This window comes from Dermacentor albipictus, chromosome 4 (genome assembly GCF_038994185.2).
Source record: "Dermacentor albipictus isolate Rhodes 1998 colony chromosome 4, USDA_Dalb.pri_finalv2, whole genome shotgun sequence".
Taxonomy (NCBI): domain Eukaryota; kingdom Metazoa; phylum Arthropoda; class Arachnida; order Ixodida; family Ixodidae; genus Dermacentor; species Dermacentor albipictus.
The window spans coordinates 87432288-87456321 of NC_091824.1; positions in this window are offsets into that span (position 1 = coordinate 87432288).

The window sequence follows — 24034 nt, forward strand, 5'->3', positions numbered from 1 at the left end:
TGCACGATCGGGCGCGGTCGCGCGCACCGTATCTTGAAAGGGATGGGCAAACGGCTGACACCTTCGTGCTCACTGTCTTATCGCCACCCTTGCGTTGAAGCGATAGACCACACGAACCATCACTTCGCTCGCTGCTGCTGCCGCACTTGCTCACACCAGCGTTCTGATAGTTTGTTTCTGTGCTCATCGGGTATGATGTGTTCATGTTTACTTGTGGGCACTGATACCATGCTTGTTAATTCAGTTAGCCAGCGAATATTTCCGATTTCATAGAGCCGATAAAACTACTATCCTTACTTCTTGTAGCGGTCTACTAATTTACTATGGCAACCAAGGCTTCGGCTTTCGGGTGAAACGTCAGCTTCTTTTTTCGAGCTTTCGCTTCCCGGATTATTTACAGCGTTTGCCGCAGCATCTGACTTTTTAAAAATACAACGTCCGCTTTAAAGTTTGTTTGCGACTTACAGCGCTGGAAAATGCCGAAGTCTTTTCTTTCCAAACTCTTCATTTCAAGGCTTGGATTAGTGTACTTTAGCCGGCTGCCTCACTAATGGCTGTCATTTCTGCGATTTTTTCTTTATTTTCTTGTAACCTAGTCTGCCATTTGGATTGAAAGATAACGTGGATTTCTGCTGAATTTAAGCACAATAATCCCCGGGTGGAACGCGTACTACCATATTATGTAGTTTCCCTACAGCCGTCCTTTCATATCGCCGCGCAAAAAAGAGCAAGCAATCGAATGAGCAACATGAAGAGCGGTGTTCTTCTTGAAGAATAACAGAAGATTAGAGACACAAGGCATCGTTGTATTTCGGGCTTAGTTATCAACCATTTTGTGTTTATTTCTTTCACTTATCGCCAAACGCGTTTCGAGGACGACTATACTGGCGCTCGATATAACTACCAGCTCTTCCCTATAAGCAAGGAGCAAGAAGACAACGCGGAGTCTCAAGTGCTTTCATAAGAGAAGATGGTTCGGATACAAAGCTGCTGTATTGCGACATCTTTGCATAAGGAAGGAAGGAAGGAAAAAGTGGAGAAGGAAAGGTAGGGAGGTTAACCAGTTTAGCTTAACCGGTTTGCTACCCTACGCATGGGAGAGGGATGGGGGAGATTAAAGATGGGGAAGGGTGAGAGGGAGAGAGAGCACATAGCACAGCACACACACATCGTCCGTTGGAGTCCATCAATCTGGCATGGTATGTGACATCACTCTCACAGCCGCTGTCCAATCCCGTCTCTTTCAAAAACCAAAGTATTCCCTTTGTCGGGCTCCGACAAACATGTGGCCTCGGATTCAATGTCGCAACACACGCACATGGGAATTTGTGCGAAATAACGTGATCTTCAATTACTCTGAGAATGCTGGGTTCGGTGAGTGCCTTTCGGAGGCTACAGCAGGCAATATGGCGGACGAATGCCACTTTCCGTGAGTCATAGAAATTATTTGTTGCCCCTCAGGGCCCGCTATGAGAGCCTGCTGTTGTCGCAATGAACAATTCAAAATGACCACGACAAAATTTATTATGGGGATATTTCTAAGTTGATAGCATTACAGGCCGACCTCACGTGCTTCGTGGGTACCCTTCTGACGCAATATGAGGGCTGATGCCAAAGGAATTGCAATCTCACACAGTTTCTCAAAGCGCTGCCTGTCTCGAGAGAAGAATGCGAGAAACTGGCAATGAAACTGACAATGACACACGCGCCATTCATTTCAATGAGCAAATTTGGTGCGAGAGAAGCATGCGGTGAGATATGTGTTAGTACCTAGACATGTGCTTGCTCTGACATGTATTCAGACATGTATTCGCATTTCTTAATCACTTTTGTATGTTTGTTGTCAAAATGCGCCACGTAAGGAATTAACGAAAGAAAGAATCTGATCGTCGCATAATAGTCAGAGCGTTGTGCTGCTGGACTGAAAGACGGAGGTTCGATACCAAAATTGGATTACGTCTTTTTATTGCAACATAGGCAGGCTTCGACCACTCTGAAGATACCTATCGGAAAACTCGAGCTGTATTGAACTGAAGCGGTCGTGTCACAGTGTTCACGAAATTGCAAGAAGGATGTGACGTATGGAAGCGTCATTTGATATATGAGAGTGTGCAAGGTCGCCCGTGACGCAGGCGTGCGCAGATGTTGAGACGCCACAGACATCACAATCTAAGTTTTCTCTACGACGAGAGGTGACACTGCTAAATTCTGGCCCAGTCTTTCTTTTGATGCGTTGAGCTAAACGAAGCATATCAAGCTATGTTATATTGGGTGTGTTTCGTCGTACCTATAAACTTTTGATACCCAAAATAAAGTTTAGCGAACAGTCACTTTTCAAGTCTTCTCGTATTGCTGACTGGCATGCTGAGGTTTAGATCGCCAACCGTGAGTGAATGGGCAGTACGGAAAGGCCCTCGTGTAGTGGTTAACGGTGAAGAGCCCCAGTTTGTGAAATATATTACGGAGTTCTCCACTGTGCCCTCTTTAGCAAGTAATTTCGCAATCCATCAATCAGTCAAGCCAGCTTTCAGATGCACTATGTTGTCATAGGAAAATGTTTGCTTAGGTACCCACAAAGTATTGTTCATCGCTCTACGTTACACACAAATGGATGGTCACAGACAGACGACCGAATTTCGTTCGAAATCGTTTTTGTGGCGTATACGATCCATACACACAGGTCATCTGCCTTAAATAAATATGTAATTTACAAAGTAGGTCTCTCTCTCTCTCTCTATATATATATATATATATATGTTGCTACGTTTTACGGAATAATATATCCTGCACGCCGCTGTTAGCTTAAAAACTGCTCAAATTGTGTAGTTCCTGCATATTCTGCTTTCTACAAAGGCCTCCAGGCACACTCCAGGTGTCCGCGAAGCTTTCCTTATAGCTAGTAAATTAATTAATTATTTTTAATTAATCGTTTTCTTAAGTAACCAATTTATTTATTACTTCATTACATTATAAAATTTTACGTGCCATAACCACGATCTGATTATGAAGGACGCCGTAGTGAGGGACTCCAGAATATGGACCACATGGTGTTCTTTGACGTGCACCTAAATCTAAGTGCACGGGCGTTTCCGTACTTCGCTCCCATCGAGATGTGGCTGATGTAGCCGAGTTTTCCTCCGAGAAGAACCCCAACCCGTTGTTTAAAAGTAAAATTCAGCAATCGGGATAATGATTCAGGCCAGCTCAGATATGAAATTTTGGCGATTTGTGAAAAAAATTGGAGAGCGCACTGGACAAATTGGAAGTTCCTCGTAAGGGGCTCAGGGTGCGCGTACTATCGTTACCTAATTAAATATATGCGTCTAATCGATTTCCCCGGCGTTCACGAGCGTTCCGTTGTTTGAGGAGGAATCAGCGAAGCCGAATCGCATCGATAACACAGCCCGGCATTTACAAGTACCTGCTAGAAATAAACGTGAAAAATCGCCCGGCCCTCATAACATTTCAACAGCTTCCTCAAGCGATACGCGGGTCAATTATTTCCCTCCCTGCCCAAAATATTTCGTGCATCACTTGAAATGGCAGTGCTCGTGCGGATTTGGTTGCGCGCGAAAGGAGTGCCAACTCGCAACGTGGGAACCAAGCAGCCTCCTGACACATACAGGACAGTATCTCTAACAGACCCATGTTGCAAACTAATGGAACATATAACATATGAGGCTGGACTGTAAGCACAACCTTATATGCAACTGTAGGCTACTGTAGCTCCAGTAGAATAAACCATGCTAAATAAATTAAATATTGTTTTTCGCATTGTAAAACATCAAAATGTCTTTTTTTTTCTTCAGCAGTAGAACTCTAGAATTCCCTTCCGAATGAAGTTGTTTGTTCACAATTTGTGAACTCACTTGCATCAGCACTCGAATTGTGCCTTGAGTCACTGTCAGAGTTATAAATGCATTCAAGCTCGTGGTCTTGGGCTGCACTAACTTATCGTTAATATTATGGAGGATGCATTTTCTGTGCGCAGACTTCTTGCATACGCTTCGGTCTATGCTCATTTTTTTCGTTCTTTTCGGTATCGTGCTATTGCAGAGGGTATGTATGTTTTTTTTTCCACTTCCTTACCCTAGGTTCCGCTGGGTGCACTTTTTAAGTATTCCATTTTTATTTACAATTTTTTTTTGCTACTTTATTAGCGTACATATTATGCATTTGACATTTTTCATGTTGTGCTTAACAAGGCGTTTTTTGTTTTTGCGCTCGACGCATTCATGCATGGTAAAGCGCAGCGCCGGTACTCTGTATGTCCCCACCTGTATGGCCCTCACAGCTGACTGAAGGCGCATAGACGTTAGCGGCACAGCAACTCGCCGCACGCGGTTTGCGATTCGCGAGCCGCCGTTCAACGGCAGTTTTGCTCTCGAACGGCGATATTTCCTTGCCGTCCGGAGGATCGGACGAGGACCCCTTTGTGCGGCAGCCGTACGGCGAAGTGGCCAATCAGCGAGCGACTCTGGCACCGACGGCAGCCTTACCGCCGCTGATCGTTCGGCGATGCCGATATCGTCGCTAGTACTTCTCCGGTTCACTTCAAAGCTCAAGCTGATGGCATTTCGGAATGAACCAGTGACGCTCACAAGCCGCTATATTTTCGTACCGTTGTTGCCGCTCTTCGCAATAATTATTTACAAAGAACAAAACGCGCTAATATTAGCGGCGCGGTCGGCTGCGACGCGAGCACAGCCGAAGCGGTATTCTGCCGTCGGTACCCGTGCACTTCAGCTCAGCTCGACAAGTATCGGATCTCTCGCTTGTGTTTAATCGTTTGACAGCGGATATCGTTTTTCAAGAAATGTGCAGTTTGCGCATCACTTTATCTAGCGGAAATCGCTTTGCTTGGAAGAGAGTTTGCAGCCTACGTTTGCATCGCCGGTGGCGGAAGCGTGCATCTTCGCGGTCGTCGATTGGCCCGTCGGTCGTGCGGCGGCCGGCATGTGCCTGCCGAACTACCGCCTACCTTGGACACCTCTGACGAGCAGACCTTCTACGGCACTGGAGGCCGGTTCGCCTTTACGGCATGCTTGCCGCTAGCGTGGACTTGCCTTTACAATAAAAGCTGTAAGCCAGCTCACATTAAAGAAATTCACGATTCACGATTAAAGAAATTCTACTGATTGAGTCATACCTCCCTTCTAGGCGGTCGGAAGGGCTGTAAAGAATTACCTCAGAGCTCTTGGGCGCCCGTTCCTGCGTTGAGCGTCGGCGGGCCTCGGCGTCGTGCCTCGTAACATAGAAAAAGAGCACAGTGAAAAATGAAAACGAAGGCGGAGCGCAGGGTGAGACAAAAGATAGCGCGACGACGAAAGTGAAGGACGAGACGACAGTGAGAGTATCACGCGGAAAGCGCAGGAGGTACGGAAGGGAGACAGCTTGCGCATGCGCTCTGTTCCCGGCTGCCACGGCTGCGGATGCCGCGGGCGATCTCATCCATGCTTCTGGGAGAGGGGAGAGGTCAGTGTGGAGTGAGGTGGGTAGTGGTGCACTCGCCCGCGGCGTCGTCAGTCCGTGGTACTAAGATGTGTGACGGGGATCACTCCTCCTGCAAGGGCCGAAGGCGAGCGGCTACGAGTTAGGCCAGATGTGACGCTCCCTTGGGTGTCGCCGCTGACCTTGGTGGCACAATTTCCCGGTGACAAAGGGCCGTTCTCATCGTTGGCGGAACGAGTGCCGCTCATGACGGGCTGTGCGCAGACGATGGCTACCATATGGCGCCAGGCTAGCGCGCGTCGTCTGCATGTAAACAAAGCGCTGCATGAGTGGAGGTCCGTGCGCGATGGCTGCTGGGAATAACTCTCACGCGTCACCCATGCGCTGCCTCGTAACCTCCTGTTTAGCGAAGCAGTCGCGCCACCTTTGGCTCCGTGTCCAATGAGCCGCGCGAAACAGATTGTCCTCGCCAGCTGCACCACTCACAGCGTTCTCTTTCTAATATAAACTGGGAGCCTATGTAACCATATTACAAGATGCTGACATATGATATGAAAATACGTATAGAGCTCCGCTCAAATTTTGCATTAGAAAGCATCGTATAATCATCGCTGAATTTTTTTTATCGGTAATAATGGTGTAACCAAATGGTCGTGTAAGAAAGTAAGACTGCGCTGCTGCAGGCATAAGCGAGCTACAACTGTGGCGACAAAGCCAGGATATCGCTATTTGAACCATTTTACCTCTATCCCTACTTATTACCTTGGGTAGCACTTCCAAAGGATCCTGAAACGACCAGCTGAATATACTGTTAGACAACGTTTATATTCTGCCAGAAAAACAGTAGCTTAGCGTGGCATGGAAGGAGTCAGGCAATTTCTACGAATAGGTGGCCCGATGCGTAAGATAATCTCGAGATCCCTGCAGTGCGTACTTGTAAATGTCCAGAAAACGACGAAGCGTTCTAAAAGATGTAGCGAAACGCTGGGAAAACACAAAAAATCTCTTTCGCGCCGTCTGATACTTCCGGAAATAAGTTTCCCAGTAGCCAGGTAGCTGGAATAGGAGCCATAACTTGGAAGTAAATCCTATTAGCCACGGGTGGCATATTATGGCAATGCCTCTGAGAATCCAATTAGTACGTTATCGGGCTAATGAAAGCCATCTTCCGGAACCGAGCGGTAGTGGGATTGCGTTCTGCGTAGCGTGAAATTTCTCCAGAACCTGAAGTTCTTAAGCCGCTCTCCGCTGCTGTGTTTCCATTCGGTCTAATCCGCGGATTCCCCGAGTCCCGACGGAACCGTATTTTCAATTAGCCTCACTTTTTTTCGAAGACCAATCCTATTTCCGTATATGTCATCGGAGATCACTTCGTGATGCTCGTTCTTTTTATGTCTTCTTTTGCTCTTGGCAAAATAACTCATGTTTTTGTAACAGAACTGTTTTGGAACCGAACCTGAAGAGAGATTTCCCCTCCATGAAGTCGTTGAAATGTGCAATTATTTTGAAGATAGGTTCCGCAGTACGTTTATTAGAACGAGGTTTTTGGAAGTTGAATGACTGATATGCACTGAGTTTCTTGACTTTGAAGAAGAGACAAGAAATGCCTTTGCTACATTTTAGCTGGTTTTGAACTAATGAAAAAAGAAATGACCAACACAGTTACACAAGTAGGCTAACATGTTCCTGAGATAATCATTTCCATCTATGTTCAAAGATTCTGGTTCTAGTCTGAAAGAAATTTTGCTTGGAAGTGCTGACTAGAGCGCACGTATTACTGGCTGAAGAGAGCGGAACTCAGGTTTTTACTAAGCTGTAATTGGTTTGCTCTTTATTACTTTAAGCTAACTTATTCGCATAATATATTCAAGCATGCACAGTGGCATATTGCGCAACAAAAAAACTGTATGTATATGGTGATTGCAACAGCGTCCTTTGCTCTAGTACACTTTAGAGTTCCAAAAATGGTTTACTTGGATCACATGTCATGACCCTTACGCCAACGAGCGTGGACGTCATCGATGCCGTAAGGACCTTTTACTTCTCACGATGATACGTTCACCCTTGTCATATAGCGAAAGCGAAAAAAAAAACTAGATTTTCACCGCCACTGAAGCAGGCATTCTTTCAAATTCAAACTCACACCTAAGTCATAATGGTGGGTTAGTTGTTTAATCATGATGGAATGTGGCGGCGCGCTTCGATGCAAGGACCAAACACAGTGGACTGGGCTCTTGTTGGTTCACTGTGTTACGTCCTCGTATCGAAGTGCGCCGCCTCATTCCTCAGAACTCATACTAACTAGTGCTTTGAGACGATAGACGTGTGTAGGACGTCGCATAGCAACATCTTTGACAGGTATCAAGTGTACTGCGGCAAGACCAAGAACACTAGCAGATACGAAACAGACACACAGGTGGTAATTTGCAATATTTACTTAATGAACAGAGAACACTCGCGCACGTGCCATTTTTAATTAAAAATTATGGAGTTGTACGTGCCAAAACCACTTTCTGATTATGAGGCACGCTGTAGTGGAGGACTCCGGAAGTTTCGACCACCTGAGGTTCTTTAACGTGCACCTAAATCTAAGTACACGGGTGTTCTCGCATTTCGCCCCCATCGAAATGCGGCCGCCGTGGCCGGGATTCGATCCCGCGACCTCGTGCTCAGCAGCTCAACACCATAACCACTGAGCAACCACGGCGGGTCCCTTTTTTTATTAGTCCACAGACGCAGGGATGAACATTGTACCACCCTCGGAATCGGACCAGGCCGCAAACGAGCAGGTTTCAACGTTTGGTCGCCGGATTGCCGCATATCAATCGTCATTGCATCGCGGTCGTACTACATCGTCGTCGCCGCCGCTGCCCAGCTGATGACGTCACGCACACGTTCGCTTCGCATGCCACAATCTGTCGCCGTACGTAAACATAATGAACTGTCTGGAAACGCTTTGCAAAACATCAAATGATGCTATATCGCCACGGACTTCCAACATGTTTCACATAACGTCGATTCCTGCAATGCGTGGAGTCTGAATGTTTTATTAATTTTATTGCTATCGCAATTATCTGAACACACCAAGCGAATTTCCGCTGTCGTTGTCACTGTTGGCGGCACAGTGAGGTTCCTTATATATTTAGGTATATGTATGCCATGTGTCATGCCATCCTATGTGACATACTCGTATGCAGGGTAGATCGCCACACAATTCTATCACTAAATTTGGTCCAACCAGGTCTTACATGCGTAACAAAATCATTCCTCAGAATTTTGATAATACCATTCAGAAACAAATCCCATGAAAGAAAGCACCGAGAGCGCATGTATTTTATCGTATTTCATTGAAAGCGGTTTTGGCGCACTTTTTTTTTTTCACCAGCGTAGCTTCGGCACCGGGTTGTTACGGCGAGGCTGTGCTTGGCACATAGACTGTAATAGCGGTGGTGTCTGTGAGTGTACTTTGGAGGCAGCAAGCGGCAATACTGTATCGGATGCAGACGACGCTGCTTTGCATTTGATTTAAGCAGTTACTGAGAAGGCTTCTTGTGTAATAGCCAGTTGCTATCGACCTAACTTAGTTCAACGCTGGAGGAATCACTGAAGTCACCGGATTTCTAGCATCAGCCAGTCGATATGTATGTCGTTCCATTACCAATGTGTTCGAAATGGAGAGAAATGGTTGTGAGGCAACTAAGCTCAGCCTTAGAACAATTCTTTTGTCTCTCAATCAAGAAATTTTACTACATTACCATTGTTACCTACTACCAAGCTCTTTTTATCGCTATTTATTTCAATCTACTACAATACATTGTGGCATGTACTATTTTTCCCCTCATGCAGTGGACGCGCATATTCATTACATTGATTGTGTGGTGCTCTCTTTGGTAACTCGATTGTGTTAAACAATAGTGCACCGAACATTTTGCATGTCCACAAACGATAAACTTCAAGTTCCAATAAAATACAGCCACTACTATTGGTAATATGGTGCATTTCCTTGTTTCGGTGAAACTTTGCAGACACCAAAGTGGCAGAAACCAATAAATTTTATTGAGCTGTTCTTTGGGCCACTTTTTGAGTAAACTTTCTTCCAACCCATTGCACGAACACGTTCTTTTCCATTCAACGAACACTCCATCCGGAGAGCTGCATCGATTAATCAAGCGAGGTATATATGAAGCAGCTTTAAAGAGATTTTAAGCAGCAACACATAAGAGTATCTCATTGATTTGCAGAATATCAGATAAATGGTCGTAGCGGCAGCTGTGTGTGGGCATCTTGTATTAAGGTGCTCGGCGTGTGTATATATATATATATATATATATATATATATATATATATATATATATATATATATATATATATTGGTTTGAAAGTGGTGGCGCCGGTTAACACTGCCAGGGCTAGTTCTGAAAGGCTAACCTGATTAGGAAGATAGAGAACGCCTGTGCCACAACCCCGTCTCTGCATATTTAACGAAATGAAAACACGTTTTATATAGGTTTTTGATTTTGGTTAATCTGCTCATTTTCTTCCTATACATATTCTCTGTTCTCGCACGTGCGCATTCACATGTTCAAAGCTCCCTCCTTTCTCTCCTTCCCCCTCTACCCATGGCTATATATTCAGCCGCTTTTGACCTCAGTAAACAGTTGCATGTAGCACCTTGTGCCGTAATTGTTCTTTCTTAGTGTCTTTCTTAATATCTAAGTTATTGCAACACGTCACTTGTGACTAATGAAAATGAGCAGAACGTTGCTGGAGAAAGCCACGTAAGCGCTTAACCAAAACTATGCCGACCACTGGTTTTCCTGGATCCTTCAGTTTCTGTGCTTGGCTACAAATAAACTGGGCGCAACCACAAAACTTACTTAGGCTGATGTCCACATAAGTGAAATTACTTGGCTGTTTTTGTTACTAATCAGCCACCATCATATTTCACGCACTGCGATCACAACCAAGTAGCATTTGCTTCTTTACTATCACGCAAGTTTTCTACTTCTCTTTCAATGGCAGGTTGCCTACAGCCAATGAGGCTTTCCACGTCTTTTGACGCAACGTAGGTTTGTGGGCGGCAGAACTGAAAACCCCCATCAATGCATGCTGCTTCGATACAACCGCTAAACTGATCACGCACGAGTACAAGATCAGTAAAGAGAAGCACTTTTACTGCGTGGCGCATGATAATGGGCTCAATAAACGGAAAAAAAATTGGGCCAGCTTCTTGCGAGCATGTTATTAAGAGCCGCGGAACGGCACTCACGTCTATAGTTGCGCTATATTTATACCGCTTTTAGACGAACCCGCTGAACGTTCGCCCGCGAGGCATACGCTCGCACAGCAATGAACCTTGTTGCCACCATTTTCACGCATCTGTAGGAGTGACATTCTTAGCGCATGCGTGGCTTTAGCGGGAAATGCACCTGTGAAAGTCTCTGGGCACCAACGAAGTGAAGGGCCTGTCGCGCCCACCAACGCCGCGAGCACTCATTTGCCCACCTCGTTGAGCGGCTGAACGGATCAGGACAGGTCGTAACGTTGCCGGAGGTGCCTGCTCACTGAAGTGAACCCTGTGCCATGACATCCTCGATGAGAACTCTCCCTAACCGAATTTTTCTGCGCAGCTTGTTAACGCCAGGAAACTTTCGGTAAGTGAATAGTAGCACCTTTCATTTACGATTAACTTACCCGGCACTTCTCTGGCGACACTTTGCAGCGGCATGTGTTTTCGTGGCATAAACGTTTTGCAAGTATACGCTGCTTATGGTAGAATGCATCTGCAAACAAGGTCAGGTGATATTTACGTTTGCGTGACGATGAACGAAATCCGCCGCAGTGGCTTAACGGCTTTGGCGTTGCGCGGCTAAGCACGAGGTCGCGGGATCGAATCAGGCCCGCGGCGGCCGCATTTCGATGGAGGCGAAATGCAAAAGGACGCTTGTGTGCCGTGCATTGCGGGCACGTTAAAAAAACCTTTGGTTGTCAAACCTAATCCTGAGTACCCCACTACGGTGTGCCTCATAATCAAATCGCGGTTTTGGCACATAAAATTCCAGAATTAGGTTCCATTCAGCACTGAATGAAGCGCCTCTGTAAAGTCACACCTAGCCCGATTAAAAAAAAATAACTTTTTGGAATTATTTTGACGTAAAATGTCTGACTTCTGTCGGAATAGGGGGTCACTTGCTAAAGCTGAATGTAACCTACATACATGTAAGTTTATATAGTGAAAACGTACAATAATAATATCGTCACCTATACCTTTGCGACCGTACTAACCACGCACTTTAATTTGGTACGGTTGCGTAGACGAAAGATGCCATTGCTGATCGTACATTATCATCCTTACAAGTCAAATCGTAAGTTAAGGTAAGCTTTGCAATGCGTGAAAAATGCCACTTCTGTATTTGTTACCGTCATTTCTGTGCCCCGGTGCCTAATAGACCTTGAGTATCACGCACTAAACGTTTCATATGCCCCACTGCGTCCACGATAAAGCCTGCCCGGTTCGTTCTGCATGAAACTCGCATTTTTATACTCTGAAATATGTTCCTCAGGTCTCTTTCCTTTTTAGGCGCGGTGACTCATAGGCAAACGGAAGGAGGTGGAGTACTAGATTTTAATGAAGAGATAGGAGGAGAAGTCGGCCTGGAGCGCCTGTCCCTAGCCTGCTACTCGTCAGTGGGGTAAGGCGAAGTGGGAGATACAGTGAAAGATAGGTGGCAGGTGATTATGAGCTACTAGTTACACGTTGTACAATACGCAGATGCGCTTTAGACACAATACCCACAATACCAATCTTGTCCACAGAAAACGTTATCGTGCATTTAGCCTGTCTTCACGTCTTAAAGGTTCTGGAGACGACCGTCTAGGCCATTCTCGCATAAGGCCCACGGAAACAATATAGTGGAGTAGTAGAGGGGGCATTAAACGATTTCGCGGCCTAGTTGAAAACCACTGGCGTGGTGTTAATGCGTAGATGCCCCTTTGCTTCTTTTTCATTTCAAAAGAAAGAAGGAAACGCAAAAGAAGGAAGAAAATCTCGGTTATACAGGCAGTGCTTGACTTAGGCTCCTAATTAAACTCTATTCCTGCTTCAAAGGCGAGTAAAAAAATGTGAACGGCTGCCCGACGAGAAGCTACAGCTTTTTTTCCACCAATTACATGCCACCATTCCAGGGGATTGTTTGCAATGGTTTATAACATTGTCTAAGTAGTTCTGGAGCCAAAACTTCGCCATCATGAACAGTTTTCTCAAAAATAATTAAAAAGAGCATAGCATAGATGTGTACGCTATATATAAGGTGTCTTTTCTTTTTTTCCTTAACAGGACCATATTTTTACTTGCCGGTTGCAGGCCGCACTATTCTAACCTTAGACTAAATTGCTCGATGAGGCGGTCACCACTTCTACAAAAGGAAAAAATGAAATTGGTTAATTTAAATATTAACGTAGTATACTAATTATTGTTTTAATAGCTTATATTATGGCACAAATGGTAATTTACTAAATATAGCCGGTGAGCGTGCACGGCGTCTCTACTTGGAAGTAATTCTCAGCATTACGGCTGTTTCAAGATAATTTTGCAGCTGTCCAACGAAATGAATTAGCTTTCCTGTTGCTTTTGTGCTTCAATGCATTAAACAGCCTTTTTTGTTAAGTGGAACAACAGTTGATTTTTACCGCAAGTTCGATGGCACTTGGAAACCGGTGCCATCCTCATAATTTGTTAGAAATGAATATCCTAGTGACTAGCTACAATTCGGAGATTCAAATATGTTCCGTAAAGTAAATAAAAACCTATTTAGCGTAATTGTGTTATCTATTCAATAAGGCATCTTGATTTATCTTAGAAATAATGGCCCAATCGTCGAGCAGTTCAGATTGCTGGTTAGACTATAGCTCTATCTGCCGCAGTCCACATTTAGAAACTTGGTGCAGCTAAACAGGAGGACTCTGCATATATAGTGTCAAGTTCAGTTTAAGTTGATTAGAAAAGTCGTATGGAAGTCATTGCATCATTCTACCATTCGAGATAATTAATTGAAGAGGCGAAAGTACTTCCAAAACTAACAGCAATATCCGAGTAGCTGATTGAAGAACTCATTATTTCTCCATTTATTTGTTCTTTTAGATGTCTTATGTTTCATAAACGAGCTGGAAGCTGACTAGCAGTGTTTTGTCTTCTTGGCGGAAATACTACTATTAGCATCAGTTTTGAAATGTCTGCCGTGCCGAGAAATTGCCAGCATGCCTCTGCAAAAGGCTAGATGCTCCAGTCGCTAGCACAAACCTACTCCTCCATTAGATATTCGCCTTCAGTATCTTCCGATAAATGCAGGAAGCCGCCAGCTGGCGCAAAATTCAGACTGGGGTATTCCCCCACCATAAATTACAGAATGCCATGTTCCCCACTCGCTACAGGCCCGACTGCCCATGGTGCGGAGGCATACCAACACTACAACACATCACTTGGGATTGTGATTCACACCCGTTTGATACAACACACCGCACAATGGAGCAATGGGAGGCACAGCTAACCAGCTCAGACCTGGCGGCACAACAGTCCTTCATAACACAGGTCAAGCGGGCGGCCGAGGCCAGCGGGGCCTTGGACTAAAGGGTCTCCGACCACTGCACGTCAATCGTTTATAAATAAAAGTTTCTCTCTCTCTCTCTCTTCCCGAACTGGCTAGAGGGGAAGTTCGTTTTGTTGAATGGTAACTGTAACGCGAGTGTACTCGTGCACCCATTCTGTCTTTTATTATACATGGCACGTCCTTTGCAATTGATTTGTATTGTAGCCTACATAACTCATGAGATAAGAGAAACAACCAGTTTGTTGTTGTTGCGAGCACCTTCTGCTATATATGCCTGTGTTAGAAGCAGGCTGCAGTGCCGCGCACTTTCTGGCTCAAGTTTGTACCGAATAGCAATAAACAATAAACAATAAATAATCTATGAACTGAAGAATGGTTAAAGTTAGCCACACATGAGGTATGTAGAAGGTTTCTCGGGTAAAATAGAGTACAGGTCTTGCTATAGCTATAACAGATTATTCTATATGAATGGTCTTAGCAAAATTTTGGGGGGCCTGTATTGCTTATAATATTTTATTTTAATGTCTGCTTTATGTCTGGCGCGAGCACTCATTAAAAAATATTATTCGCTTTATATTTCAATCCTCTACAAAACTACACATTTGATTTATCATCGTAAAGCGTTCATTGTCTTTGAAATGCCTCATGTCTATTTGGACGCAATCCAAATAAAAAATTGACCGCCCCTCCACTACTGTGAAAAGGAGTGCAAGCAAAGCTTGTGTTGTGCTGTTACTTTCGGGATAGACCCCTAGACTACGTTGTCGACGACCTCCTGCTTCACGTTCCCTCAGCTCGGTATCCGCAGCTTTTCGTTGTCGTAACGCCTCGGCTTCGCGCTCCCTCACGGCGAGGCCAGCACGTCGACAACGAGCCCTATCTCTAGTGAGCTCCCTGCGGCGTTCATCAAACGTCGCCTGTTTTTCGGCCGAACGCATGACGCGAGGCCGACCCATCGCAGTTACGACAGCGTTCTGATGCGAAATGCATCGTTACCTAGACACACGACTCCTATTGGCCAAGAGAATGACGTCAGTAGCGCAGCGGCGCAGCAAGATTCTCCGTTCAATAGGCCTATTGCTTGTTTTTTTTTAGCAATCCCTGCACCTGCGCAGCTCTGAGAGAGCCTGGGGCGCTTTAACGTAAAACTATTCCAAACGTTTCTATTCCAGTTATGCAATCAGCCCCCCGGGATTGGTCAAAAACTTTTTGGACCGCCCTCACTTCACCCGTCTGTCACGCGACGTCCCAAAAACGGCGATAGCTGCCTATCTGATATGACGTGAACACACTCATTATGCATAATCTGACCGAACAAAACAAAAATAGTTATTTCTGATTCGACGACTTTTTCCCATTAGCCCACGGCTATTGGTATAATTTTTTCGGGCTGCACCCACTTCACGTGCCTCTCACGTAAGGTCACAAAACCTCATAAACTTACCGCGTCAAAGTGACGCGTACACGTCAAAGATGCATTAATATGCCGAACAAAACTGCATTTTCTTCTGAATAGCCGCAGGACGCCCCGTTCCGAAAGGAATAAAACATGGCTGCCGCCGATTGCTTCGACACTGGCTACTCACTCCTGCCGGAGAGAATAGGTTTATTTGCGTGTAATAAAACTTCTTGCGTGGCCGTGCAACGTTTTCGAAAACTTTCGGCACTTTTGCGACCTCGTTCTGCCAACTCTTCTTTGCTGAGGATCCGTTTCAGCGTGATTCTCAAGCTTCCGTTGCATGCCGCCGCAATTTTCGACCAGCCACCACAAGCTAATTTAGAGAAAGCGGACCAATAGTAGACGCCGGCACCACCCTCTTCATCCTGTTATCGATATTCAGTGCAGTGGCTCGGCCCCATCAAAGCCCTCTCCACTTGAGCGTGCTCCTCGCCGCTTGTCATCCAATTAGATAAGACAAGCCGCTCAGTGCAGGCAATGTTATTCGTTTTTCTAGCAAACAAGAGTGATCTCCTATAAACGAGGGGAGCATTTGATTGGTTTGGTTCAGACAACCCTGCGGGTGACCGCGTGATGCTTGCGTCAGCGGTTACCCAAATTTGACGTCAGGAGATTGGAGTAAAAACATATTTGAATAGTTTTACGTTATACGGCCCCTGGTTTTTTTAGGGGCGCAGGCTAGCGTATACAAGCTTTGCTTGAAAAAGCCAAACTATTTTTGTCCCCCGCAGCCATGGTCAGTATAAGTCTCTCCTGCGATTCTCCTACCACACGATTCGCTATCATCCGCTGCATGCCTGTGGTTCCGGGTTCATTTTTTTTCTCTCCCATTACTTCCCTCTTCCTCTCCTGATGAACTCTGATTCACCTGTTGCCCCTCTATCCGCAAGCTAAATAATGCCATTTCCGGACCCGACTTACGTTTTCCCGGAAAATTGCTTCTGCAGTGAGCTAGTGATTGTTTGCCCTGGTTATATTATCTACGCTACAAGTCCAGCAGGTATATGAATGCGAAGGTCGTGAAATTGTTATTTCTCACAATACAGGCTTCCTGATTGATGCCAAATACCAATCATAATTGGTTGCAGAATGTCAACAAGCGGAACCGTTTATTCTTTGTTTTAGGTCGTCAGTCGTATAACGTATCTTCTCTCAATCCTCCCTGCCTTCTGCTTTTCTTTTTCCCCTTCTCTCAATCATATTTGCCGAACATCCTCATCGCTCCTTCGTTGGTTGTCCTCATAACCCACGTTCATTTCAGGGAACCTGGGTACTCTCTGTCAGTAACAATAACCGTGCCACCATTATGACAGCGACGATTCTTTGGCAAATGCAATCAGATCTGCACTGCAATACAGTCACGTAGTGCAGTCAACAACCGTGTGTATCTCGCCGACTCGCTGCTTGTTTTTCTGTTCGGGCTGATGAACGCTCACCACGAAAGAGGCCCGTACCACAACCAGAGTATGAAAGGACTCTGCCAAAAGGGCTCTGCTGGAAAGCCGCCAGAGTTTAGCCTTTTCACGATTTCCAATAGCCGGGAAGAGAAAAAATATAGCAGCATGATGGAACACATGTGATAAATTCATACGGTACGTTGCTTTTTTTTTAATTTTGCGCACACACAACGGGCGCTCACACCGCCGAAGCCGTTTTTCTCGCACGATATGCAGGGCGCATGGGTGATCGCGGGCGTGGAGAGAGCATTTGGCTGCAAAAACGACAAAACTACGTGAATGCTGTACACACACACATATATATATATATATATATATATATATATCATGCTGCGCTCAATTGTCCTTGCAGTGCAGCAAGCGTAGCACTCCGACTTCTGTTGCTGGCTCCAGCGTTGTGCGCACGCATATTAGCTTTTTTGTAAAGCAGCTGCAGACTAGTGTACTTGAGATTCGACCGCAACAAACACCTACCTATCACGCTCTTTTGTTTTTATAGGATGGAAATACGACTAATGTCATGCAAACAATATTTAAATTTGATTTAGAGAGACATCCGAAAAACAAATGCCCCCATGCTACGCAGTTCAATGAGAGTTCTACACTCGAGCAAGCTAAGACATGCGTCCAGAAGCGAAATCCACTCGGGAAGGGGATCGAAGGTTCCATCTGTGCTACGCAGTTGAGCAGCTTCTATAAAAACAGATCACTGTCGAGCGAGTCGTTCAGCATGACTGTCGATCATGCGGTTTCTCCATAACAAATAGAGTTCTAATAACGTAAACGAAGCATATGATGTATTACTGATTGTATTTTTGAAAGATAGCCACCGCATACCATGAGGTGTAAGAAGTTCTTTTTTGATAGTGCTTTGTAAAATGTCTTGGAGATACAGTGTGCCATGACAACAAATTAAAAAAAAAACGTTCTATTGTGTAGTGTTGGCTGCAAGGTCTCGTGTACTGATTTTGGCTGCTTGTACTAATTTTTTCATGAAGTCATGCCTTAAGTGGAAAGGTGGAAGGCTATAACTTAAAGCAACAGTGTTGGACAATTAGTGCAAGAATTTAACTTTCACGCAGACTGTGTGAACAGTGGCATCTGTGGCATGTATTTCGGAGGCAAGACCAGGCAATACCGGAATGGATGAGTGATGAAGTTATGTTCATCCGTTGTAGAAATTGTTTCCGGCAAGATGGCGGTGTGTTTAATGGCAATTCTTGGGCGTCCTCATCGCTAAAACATCGTCAGCTGCTCAAGGAGGCGCACTTGAGAAAGTTGATGATAATCCTTAAACACTGCACATACCCGCAATAAAGGATACGCCGCAAATGCGGTTGTTGGTGCATAAGAACGTTGAAAGCATTGATGTCAATGTTAACAATGACTTCGCGGCATCAAAACCACGTAGTTTAAACAGTAGCACACAGTATTCGTAGGCGCCAGTTGTGCTATATAATAGTATTCCAAGTGTACAGTGAAAATGAGATTGCTGAAATCTCAGAAGCGCTGACAAAATTGCTGAAATCTCAATGCCTCATTTCACTTGTGACATCAGTTGTCGTACAAGTTTCAGCCCAAGAAAACATTTGATGTTCACAGGTGGCACCTCCAAAACGACTCATCGAGCTTTAACAGTATAAGGTCTTTAACACAGCAACACACACTCGGCCTACGGCCTAAATATTGATTTACACAAACACTGAATTAGCCAGCTGGCATAAGGAGACTTCATATGTAAAGGTAATCTCAAATGTCACGCTGCAGTAACGTCGGGCTAATGTGTGTTTGGACGTTGTACTACTGAACGGTGCAAACAAGAAGCGCTGATTATTTTACGCAAAAGAGATGAAAAATAAACATGCTACACCAACGTTATCCGAACTAAATATACTCATAGTACCATTTCTAGCCGCCAGGAAAAGAAAAGAAAAACGCAGCACCTTAAGCTTTTGGCCGACCAATAGCGTATAAAAGATTCCCTACAGCCATGCATTTTACCTACATAAATGTAGCCTACTGAGCCAGGGGGTGTCTGAGAGCGTTAAGCTCGCTCTTTGTGCGTAGTTGGAATTTTACAAGATGCATTTGTGCATACTACGTCTTACAGAAAGCAATTCGCGTACGCCACCAAGACGGAAATATCAGAACTTATCTAACCAAAATAATTTTTCAAGGGAACAATTAAAGTTACCATTCAAATAATATATAGATATTCATTAAAAAAAACTAATTGAAATTATGGGTTTTTATATGACTGCATCTCAAGCCCTTAACGAAGCGCTCTATACCCCCTGGGTTCTTGTTTAGTTCCCCGTAATGGGTAAATTATTTAATGGCAGAAGGTGGAGAAGTTGGCCTTTTGCCATTAAATACTATCTCTATCTCTCTCCATTTGAGGTAGAAGGAGATAACCAAAACACACGAAGAAGATGCTCGTCTTCACTGAGGGAGAATGCTGCTCCCAAAACAGCCAAGGATAACAATGAACTTACCATCCTGCCGATTATGCTTACGACAGGCCTTGCAAAAGTTTGCTTGATGAAGACCGATGACACACTGTCATCACGGTACAGCGCTATCGATCGCTGACGGCGCGTATAGCTATAATTTGTGTTTGATTACTTGGCTTTAAGCTGCCCCTGGAATTCATTATTAAGAGTACGTCATAAATGTAAGAAAGGAGATGATGTACAGTGTCATGCCGCAATCGTTGTCTTCTTCTTCAAAAAAGTCTACGCGGCAACCAGGAAACACCTGTGAAAAGGGCAAAACAAAGAACCATGGAATGCTCAGATACAAGTGAGGGCGGTTGGGTATTCCCGCGTAGCTGACTACTACATTTTAATTTGTCGTGTAGTACAAGCGAACACACGCATGCACACTGCTCAAGCAGGCACACACACACGCCCACATACTTCCCAGGTGGCACTTACCAAGCAGGTTTTGTGTAAACATCTGCTTTCAGATCCGAGCTGGTCACTACTGTAGGTGCAGTCACGGAGTAAGAATTGTATGCGGCATTTTTTCTGTGCTGTATGCTACCTCTATTTATGTCTTTATCCCGAATCCGTAACATACAAGGAGAAACCTTAGTCTACACCTGTAATATTTTTTGTGTGTGGTACAGTACTGAACGGTTTGCTGAGGAAGAAATATTAGAAAATTTTGAGGCATTGACCAGTGGAAAATAAAGACGAACATATACATTCTGCAAACGTGCACCCACTGCTCTCATTTGAAATTCGGCAGCTGTCGGCAAACATCACGGAGGCAGCGGGTGGCGCCATTTCGAACTGGAGTAACCGATACCGCTTGGCATCCCGGCACACAAACAGTCGTCGGATCCAGTGATGTTCTTTGTTCATCTTGTACTCGTGCTTAAGTCCGGCGATACTTGTATGCTATGGGATAAAGCTTCTTTCGATCTTTCTCTGCAACAATGTAGTGGTCCATGAACTCGACGCATCCATAAAGAATATTATTGCCCAGTCGCTCCGTTGCAGCTACGAAGAAAGTAATGAAAGCCAGTTTGCGTCTCTTCATGAGTTTTCCTTGCTCACAGTTATATTTATTTTGTACCTGCTATTTATGCTGTAGCTATCGAGCTAACACAGTGCTTAGGATATCTGCGCCACCATGATCTTACTGGACAATGGTAGCAAAGTCAGAATGGCCTGTGTTTTCCCACTAAAAATTTAAAAGGACGGTTTGATCCTAACGATGAATAAAGCATTTGCTTATACTGTATTCTATAGTGGTTGTCGTTTTATGTGTGGTATACTATACAGAATTGCACGTAAGTTCAACTGCCGGGCGACAACGGAAGTAATGTAATAAAATGCATGAAAAAAAAAAGAATATCGTAGATCGCACGGACACGCTCACGTGTTCGCGCTCGGCAACAAGTGTTCTGCATTGTGTCCAAACATTTTCGAACCACATAGTGACGGCAACGTGTCGGGCAAGGGGCATCGGGTTTTGCGTCCGGAAAGGCCTAGTACTTCAAGAATTTCTCACTGTTCGAACCTGTTCAAACCGTCATCGCAACATATCAAATGGGTGAGCAAAATTTTTCGTTCTGCGCTCTTGCGGCAGATTCCACTTTACTATGATTGGCTACGCATACTTTGCTTCACTCAAAACCCAGAGCGGCTGGCTTGCAAAAAGCTGAAAAACTTCAGACGCATCATCCACCAATTGACTGAATAGTCGTAGAAAACTACTTTGGTTCAACTACTGAGCGTCCATGAACATACCAAACAAAACAAACAGCTGGACAACAGCGTTGATGTCTTCGGCAAAGACCACGTATCAGAAGATATAGCTAACGTGCTAGGAAAAGGACTCATACATGGATTTCAGCAAACAAGTTTAGAGCATGATTTGGCAGCCATGAAATGTTCCACGGCCGGAAAAGCAGATGCAGAACAGCGTGAGAGGTGTTTGCTTGAAAGTGCTGATTGCCTGCATACGTTTGCTGTGAATCGTAAGTGCAGAGATAAGATATCCCCCATGCAACGTGCTGTCAGCTATTTTAAATCTGGAAGCTGACAAGGAAGGAGCTTTCGTCGGCCTCGCGAAACATACCGATTAAGCAAGAACGCTTCAGGCCGTAAACAAAAATTTTGCACCCCCCAAAAAACTCTCGCGTCGCGCGTGAAAAAAGTATTTTATGCGTTTTTGTCAAGATAAGGACTTAAGTACTTGAGCAAAGTGTATAGAGAAAAGCAAGGAGGATTCCCTCACAGTTTTCTTCAGTGCAACAACGCACAAAGCGGATGTTGGTTTTAGAGCTATTGGCAGTGAACATGACACATGGCAACTTCAGGTCTGCAAGTTCCTGCTAAAGCGCCTTAAGGACCGAAAAGTGGAAACCCTTTCCTTGTTCCTAACTCGGATTCAATCCCCTCCTTTTTTCGGAACAGCAACAATATTCGCTTCGCGGTTTCTATTGATATGGACGACCTGTTTTATTCTATACCGCACCATGAATTTTTTGCTACTCTAAAGACACCTACTGATGACAGAGGTGAAACCGAGTTTCAGAATGCTATTGGTAAAAATGCTGATAATTTTTTTACTTTACTAGACGCCTATCTAAGTAGGACTTTTATCTTTTTTGACAACGAACTCTTTTTGCAAAAAAAGGGCATTTATAGCGGTTCGTACGTAGCACCTTTATTGTGTGACCTGTTTCTTTCTGAAATGGACAGAAATCTTGACAACTGCCTTAAAGGCACACATGTGTTAAGAGTCTTTAGACACGTAGATGACTTTTTAATTATGATGTACCAACAGTATTCTTTATGTTACCATGAAGAAATTAGCAAGGTTTCGAATGTTTTTAAACTCCATAGTAGTGGCCTGTCTTTTACGCATGAGCTTCCAACTGATAATGAGTTGCAGTTTTCAGATTTAAACATCAGGCTTGTAAATTGATATGCTTGTTTGCCCTATTCTCCGCGAGCGCAAGAACGATTCTTGCCCTATGACTCTGTCCACTCGAAAATTGCTAAAGGAGGTACAGCGACGATTTACCTATACGTCCGCGTTTAAAAGGACGTGTGTTCGCCAGCTCCAGTCTAGTTCCGAGCATCAGGTTCCGCGGCTTTTAAATGCCCGATTTCCTCGTTAGGTCGTCACCTCGGTGGCAGAAACCTTGCTGCAGAAGCTCAAACATAGCACTCATCCCAAGGGGAGTGATGGAGAGCAGGATCCCCTAATAAAGGCTCAGGGGTACCTTATTACCACAATGTGAGCCACAACGTCAAGAAGTGGTTCGCATATGCCGCCGAATCACGCGACGTGCTGCACAAACATACAAAGTCAAGCACGCAAAATGCTACGTGGAGAAATGTTCCACTACTGTTGTTCTCCAGATACCTCTAAGTTGCGGGAAAACCTACGTCGGCTGGACCAGCCCGTGTGTGAACGACCGATTGAGGGAACACGTAAACAATTAAAGGACGCATATAAGCGCCCATCTCTCAGCGCATTGCAGATCGTGCTGCTGTAAGTCACGTTTTTCTGTGATGATAATTATAGGTAGGAGTAGAGATAAAACCACGCGGCAACTGCTAGAGGCATATCACATTCTTAACAGTGGTCAAGCATGTGTTAATCAAACATCTGTTTCGTTATGCGCTGCGGAAATAAAATTGTTGGACTTGACGCAAACAAGATGACCTGCCGCTTCCAGTTTGCTGCTTACTGATGTCGAGAGTGTACCTAATAAACAGTTGGGAGTGTAGCGCCGTCTTTCTTTCTATTCTGTCTGTCCCTTAGAATATTTCTTTTCCAGTTTTTTGCGCCAAAATAGCATGTCGCTGAGCAAGCACTAACTCGCCCAAGAAAAGGTTGTTGTGCAGGTGATATACGTGCTTCATTTTCCGCTCTCGCGTTCTTTTCGCGTGTCTGTTTTGACTCGGGAGCACTGCATTCTAAAGAGGCTATTACAACTAACTCCAACGCAAACCTTAATCAGAATCGGCGGTTACGTTCCAAACTGGCCACATTAGTTTCAGTTGAAGAGAGAATAAACCGCACGCCGTCAAGGGGGGGGGGGGGGTGGCTTCCTCATCGACATCATTCCGGAAAGCATGTCAGTGGCAAATAGCGGGTCTATCGTTTGTATGAAATGGGAGTGCATCAAGGACATCTTAGGCTGAACTCACACAGAGATCTTTGCCCATAGGTGTTCTTTGCCATAAATCAGCCACCTTCAATAACGTTATGTCGAGCATCAGGATTAGCTGGAATTTGCTATTACAAACAATTCTAGCGACAGAGCGTTCTTTTGAACAGAACTTTCTAGCAAATTTATCTGCCTGAATGTACGCCAACAATAAAAGCGGTGTAACTCATGTCACGATGCCTTTCGAGGGTAATACGCTAGCAATGTATCAGTATACTGGCACAACGTATTTGCACAGTCGCAGCGAGTTATGTCTGAGGTGTGTAGTGCAGCGGCGTTCCTCTTTCGCGCTTCCCCAGGACGCTCAGATCATCTAGCGCCGCCGCCACGAAGCACGCTCGTGGTTTCCGAAATGAGTGGCGCA